The following is a 6,613-nucleotide window of genomic DNA, read 5'->3' as shown; positions in this document are numbered from 1 at the left end:
AATTATGAAGACTTACATTCTCTGCAAATTAACTTGTAAGTATGAAGTCATTCCGATAAAAATTACTATGGGGTTGTTTACAGATCATGGGAACAATGATTTAAAGTTATAGGAAGACTAAATGAAAGAATAAACAAGAAAATATTATAGTTATATGCTTTATATTAATAGGAAGAGGGTTATATTGCTCAATTAATGATTATAGAATGATAATTAGTTGGCTAAGTAGAAAAGATCAGTTATATCTTTATTCCAAAAACAACAGAATTAATTTTTTTTAACATATCAGTTATTTAATTGGGTTCTTATAAGAAATTCAGAACACCAGTTTGTGAGGATAAAGCCCAATTTTGAGAGCGAACAGAGAGCGGAGGTAGCCCTGAAGCTGAGGAACAGCTTTGATTTTTGGCAGAATTTGTGAGTCCACAGCTTTCTGGTCAACCTTGCGCTGTTCTGTAATCTCGTATTTCTCTTTCTCTGTGTTGAAGATCTCGCCCTCCTGGTGTCTGGGCTTGCGCAGCTGCTTCCTCTTGAAGTATGCATCAGTGAGATGTTTGGGGATTTTCACACCACTGATACCAATTTTGGTGGAGGTGGCGATGACAAATTTCTGGTGTGTTCTACAAAGAGCAACTCGATTGAGGGACAGAGGTCCAGTCACAAGTAGCAAGCCACTGCCCAGCTGCTTCAGGAAAACCACCCTCTTGCCTCTGTGGCGCCCAGTGAGGATGATAGAATGGTCCCAGGAGTGATGCTGGCCCGCAGTCTCCGCACATGCTCACTGAAGGGTTTCTTGCCGTGGCTCAGCAGCTTTCGAGGCACATCTTCAGTAGGATAATATCTAGGCATTTTGCGGAGTTTAACCACTCGGGTACCACCATTCTTGTCGCCACCAACTGGTTTTCTGACAGTAACAAGGACTTTCTCCTTCTTTTCCTTTTCAATCCTGGATTTAGGGGCCGAATATTTCCTCTTATACATGGCCTTTTGCGAATACATAGCCAACCGGGAGTATCTGCCAATTCCTCTGATGAGGACGGGGTTTCGGCTGCAGTGAGGCTTCCCCTTCTTAGGGGCCTTAACCTTGCCGCCGGCATCGGCCTTCTTCTTGGCTTCAGGTTTCTTCTCCTTAGTGTCAGGCTTCTTCTCCTTAGTGTCAGGCTTCTTCTCCTTAGCATCCGGCTTCTTGGTTTTCTTTTCACCCACCATCTTGCAAGATGGGAAAGAGAGAATTAATTTTTTTAAGAAAACTTTTAAAATAAAGGTAGGTGTTTATGTGATCTTGCAATGAGAAAGCAAAGGATGATATGAAAAAGGAAATTTTGCCCAGCCAGTGTGGCTTAAGTGGTTGAGCATTGACCCATGAACCAAAAGGATCTGGGTTTGATGCCCAGTCAGGGCACATGCCCGGGTTGCAGGCTCAGTCCCCACTAGGGGTTGTGTAGGAGCCAGTAGATCAATGATTCTCTCTCATCATTGATGTTTCTCTCTTTTCCTTTCTCTTCCTCTCTGAAATCAATAAAAATAACAGAGAAAAATAATCAAAATAACCAAAAATATGTTGTTTGAATACATTATGATTGGTCAACATGGTGGAATTTTATGCTGTCATTACAAAACTCTGTTTTTGAAAAAAGTGTAATGAAGTAGGGAAATGCTCACACTATAAGAAGTGAATTAAAACAGGATCTGTAGTGGCCAACAGGCCTTCCCTGATCTGATTCGTCCCACTCCACCCCCATTCCAACCCCATGCTCCACTCTGCCCCTCACTCACTCCACTCCAACTACCCTGGAGTCCTGAATGTTTTCCAACATGTCTAGTATTTGTAGCCCGAGGACTTGGATCTTGCTCTTCCCTTTGCCTGAAACACTAACCCAAGACATCTGCATGGCTGCCCTTTCCCTTTCTTCACTTTCTGGTTGAATCTGACATTATCAGCCAGACTGTCCCTGGTTACTCAATATAAAAATAGTAGCCACTCCTTACCACACTCACTGCCATCCCATTCTCCCTGTCCCCTCCCCTGCCTTATTTTCCCCTATAGCACTTATTGCTTCCTGGCACAAGACATATTTTCATGTGTGTTTATTTACTGCCTGTCTCCCCCCGAGGAATGCCAGTTCCATGAGGACAGGGAACTTATCTGTTAGTTCATTGCTGTATCCCCAGCACATAGTAGGCCATCAGTAAATACCTGTGAGATGAGTGAGTAAAACATCTAACTATATCAATGATACTATATGACTTTTGTACAAAAACCTTAGGTTGTTATTTTAAAATTCCGTGATTTGCAAAGATGACCCAAAACCCAAGCTGGCCAAATGTTCCAAAGTGTAAACAATTCTATTTTTTTAGTTCTCATTTTTTCCATTTTACAAATCTGGTGACTCTTCCACGGGGCTCTGTTTTATCAGCCACTGCCTCCTGGTGTTTCCTTCCTCTGCCTTCCTCACTTCAGCAAGCACCTCGATGGTGTGAGATTTCTTTTGGGGAACTTCTCAGTTTACAAAAGCAGCTTTTTACTCTCCATATCCAGTGTCCTTGGCCCAGTACCAGCTTAGGAATTGCCACGCCTTCTTCCTTTTCTTAGATCTCCTCCTCCTCCTCCTCCTCTCTGTCCTAGCCCAGCCTCTTCCTTATGTTTCTTCCTGGGTCCTGCATTGCCAGGTGCCTAGAGGCATGAGGGAGTAGCCTTTCACAGGCCCTTGGGCCTCTAAAGGGAAGGGAAGGTCACTGGAGGGAAGGCAAGGTGACATGGCACAACTGGTGTTAATCCCCGTAAGAGACTCCATTGCAGGGCCTACCTCCAGAGTCCCACCAGCATGGCACCGGGCAGCTGGCCCTGTGAGAAGGCCATGTCCCAGCATCCCCTTTGCCCAAAAGGGGCCTGAGCTGTCAAGAGTCTTTGGTCCCAAATCTCAGGCTCCCTTGCTTGTACTCTCATGTGCTTTCTAGTCTCGAGTATCTAGCTGCACGAGGTGAATGAAAGGTTATCACTTGTGAACAGGCACTGTTGTTTCAGTTTTCTCAGCTACTCATTTATTTAAAAATAATTATCCAAGTACAAAAATCAGCCATCTCTCGACAACCAGAAGCACACCCCCAATGACAGGGGGTGCACAGGCCTGGGCCTGAAGGAAAGGTGCCATCAAACATGACAGGGTCATGCTCCTTCTCAGGGCACCAGTGGATGGCCAGTGTTTTCAAGGTGAGGCGGACGATATTCAGTTATTATTTGTAGACTCAGTGGGGAGGGCCTGCAGGCTGGAAGGAAGCCAGCGACAGGGACAGCACTGCTGGTTTTGTTTGAGCAGAGATGACTTACTGCGCGTGGGAGGGAGTGCGGCCTGGGGGTGGGGGGGGACACCCTCTCACTGGCCTCGTCAATCTGGGTAATGGGTGGTAGTCGTACCTTCTTAGAATGTGCAGCATTGTGCTGAGTAGTCCCTGGTACTTCTGAACTACAGCGGCCCAGGAAAGAACCTCAAAATGCATCCACTGCCCCAGTTCTGTCTCTACTGCCATTAAAAAATCCTTGAACCCCCACATTGGGCTTCTCCTCTGCACTTTCTGAACATGCTGGGCGTGCCTCTACATATGATTTACTACAGATGGGTTGTGTGCTCATGTGCTGGTTTCCCCTCCCAGGCACTGTGTCTTAAGTCACGTTTGTAGGTACAATGTCCGGTACGTAGGAGGTGCTCAATCAGTAGTTCATGAACCTGTTTTGGGGCCTGTCTTTGAAAGTTCACTTTAAAACATTCCAAACAATGGTGATTCCTTGGAAAATTTTTCACTTAGAGCAAGATTCATGGGAATACTTCTTGGGAATTGCCTCTTTCTGAGTCTTCATTGAAGAAGGAGTCTTCGGGACATCAGAGACAATGCCTCTGACGGAGTTTGTTACTATTTGATGCAATGATCGTTGTCACAATGGAAGTCTCTCACATGTGCCTAACACGTCACAATTTAAAGCGCTTCCAATTTTCTTATCACCTGATATTATGTGCTAATCTCTATGCCATTATCTGTAGGGGAGCATATTTTTAAATCTTATAAAAATCAAATGCCCTTTGTGATTTATCTGAGAGCCTTTTTTTTAGAATTAAGCACAATTTTTTTTTTCATTCAACACAAGTTACTGCATATCTAGAATGTGCCAGGTACTGTGTAAGACACAGAGATGAAAAGTCACAATTGTGCTTAGATTAGAGGTACTGACACAAAGTCTAAGGACTGTAATACAGCGGTTGTGAGAGGCCATGGGAGCACTGGGCAGGCGTGCTTGATTCTGCCTGTAGGGAAGCAGGAGGGCTCAGGCCAAGGTGCTGATGCTGGTGATGCTGAGGATGAGGATGCTGATGATAATAGCATCAGCAATACACGGGGCTTACTACAGGTCAGGCACTGCTCTGGGTGCTTTGCACATATTATCTCACTTAATTCTCACGTCCACCATAAGAGGTGGGGCTCTTATTTCTGTTTTATAAATGAGAAAATTGAGGCATTCGAAGATTAGGTAAATTACCCAAGATTGTAACAGTAAGTGGTGGAGATTATCTACTGTTTCTTGGGTTTCTGGACCAAAACCAGCAGCAATAATACTGGCAAAGAACTGGTCTTCTGCTACTGCCAAACCCCACTTTCCCTGGTCCCCCTCCTGAGGGATAGCCCACTTAGTTCTTGAGCCAGACCTTGAGCTTGGCAGTACAGCGAGGGCCTTGTCCAGACGGCAAGCCCTGGCCCTGTGCTCCCAAATAGCTCACCACAGGTAAAATGATGGTTAAGATAAGGGATTTCAGTCAGACAATCTTGGGCTAGACTTCTGATCCTATCAATACTCAGATATTGACCTCTGAGCCTTAGGTTCCCCAGCTGTAAAATCGGAATAATGGCCATATCTGTGCGTCCGTGGCCTCACCTGTCAGCTGCTTCTTGCACACACACCTACCCTCTCCTCCCTGCCCCGCCCCCCCTCCACACAGAAGATGGGGCCCCAGATGCTGAAAATGAGCCAACCTGGCAGCCAACCATGGAGTTCCCCATCCTGATTGCAGCCATTGTTCTATTGCTGGGGGTGGGGGGCAATGGGCCCTCTGGCCGGGAGGAGCAGGCGCTCTGGGGCCTTCAGTGGACATCTGCCGCGGACACTTCCTCTGCCTTGCTGTTTGGAGACAGAGCTTTTCCTTCAGAAGCTGACGTGAACGCAGCTGAAAGAAGCTGCTTCATGGAAACAACAGTTGGGACGTCTGGAAGGCTGGCAGCGGGACTGGAAGTGGGCCTAGCCCGGGGTTGCGTCCCTGGGGCACACCTCAGAGAAACCTCGGGGCCAGCAGCACACTCTCTGTTTATTCAGGGGTTTCCTCACTGAACCCGCGGAGGAAACAGCTTTGAAGGGAAGGGAAAACATATGGGTTAGGCAGGGTACTCAGTGGGCCTAATGGAGCCCAAGTGGCTGCCTACAAATTGCCTCCTGTTCAGTGCCAGGGGGTCACAGACCACAGCGCGGGGCCTGCCCTGCGTGGGCTCTGCGCCAGCTGGGTGACTCCAGGCCCTTCAGAGGGGCCGGCTGATGGCCACCACCTCCTGGGAGCACCTGGTGCCTTAGGGGAGGCCATGAATTCTTCCCAGCCTCCCAAGCCCCTTAAGTTATTTCTGAGAGGAAGACATTTGTTTGTGACAGAACTAGCTGTCTCTTCACTCACTTCACTCCACCCCACCCTTATCCTTGATGAGAGGATTTTGTTATGTTTTTTAAGCACAATAAGACACCACAGTTATTCTGTAAGAGGTTATAATATTAGCAAGAGAGAGGTCTGGTTGTCTAATGAGAGCTCCCCTCAGAAGACGGGATTCATGCAGCATTTCCAGAATGAAGGCTGTGCTTCCAGAGGCCTCGTGGCTCTGAGGCCCTGAGGCCCTGCGAGGCTGGGGAGGGGCTGGGTGGACGCATGCAGGCACAGGGTGAAAGGAGGCAGGGAGAAATACCCAGGAGGCAGAGCTTGACTCTGTAGGGACGGGATGGCAAGGTGACTTGAGTGGAAGGAAATATATGGTTTTTTCATCCTCTGAACTCAGCTACCCGTGATCAGCTACAAGAAACACCAGATTCTTTCTAGAATTGGACTGTGGGTTTAGGGGAGGGGACAGCAGCTCCACCTTAATTCAATGGCCCGAGTGTCTCCTGTGCGCCAGCACCATGCCTCCTGCCAAGGAGACAGGAGGACCTGTGGGTGCTGAAGGGCTGCAGCTCTCACTGAGGGCACCACTCCTGCAGCAAGGATCGCAGACAGCAGTGATCGGCGGACAAGCAAGAGCCTGGGGGTGGTGGGGGGTCAAGGGAGGTGTCTCGGAGGATGAGTCTCCCCCTTCCTTGAGGGGTGGCAGGATAGAAGCAGGAGATGGGACTCGGGCCTGGGCCAGGGACACAGCATTGCGGAGCTGGCTTTCACCCGGTCTGTAGTGAGGTCTTGGGGGAAACTTGTGCTGCCATGAGGTCCTCTTTCTGGCCAGGGATTACTGGCTCCTCACCAGTCAGTGCGCCAGACTGGACCCAGAACTGAAGGCTACCCTGAAGGGGGCGGGCGATCTGGGTTTGAGGGCTCAGGGA

At 48.2% G+C, this 6,613-nt stretch overlaps 1 pseudogene; it reads right to left on the bottom strand.

Moving 5' to 3' along the window:
* Positions 1-316: 316 nt before the first annotated feature.
* Positions 317-1,209, bottom strand: LOC139015648 (large ribosomal subunit protein eL6 pseudogene; annotated as a pseudogene).
* Positions 1,210-6,613: the final 5,404 nt, after the last annotated feature.

The sequence above is a fragment of the Myotis yumanensis genome, unplaced genomic scaffold (assembly GCF_028538775.1).
Source record: "Myotis yumanensis isolate MYYU_CA2020_CCGP unplaced genomic scaffold, mMyoYum1.0.hap1 SCAF_8, whole genome shotgun sequence".
NCBI lineage: Eukaryota > Metazoa > Chordata > Mammalia > Chiroptera > Vespertilionidae > Myotis > Myotis yumanensis.
This window is presented reverse-complemented; position numbering and strand designations above follow the sequence as displayed.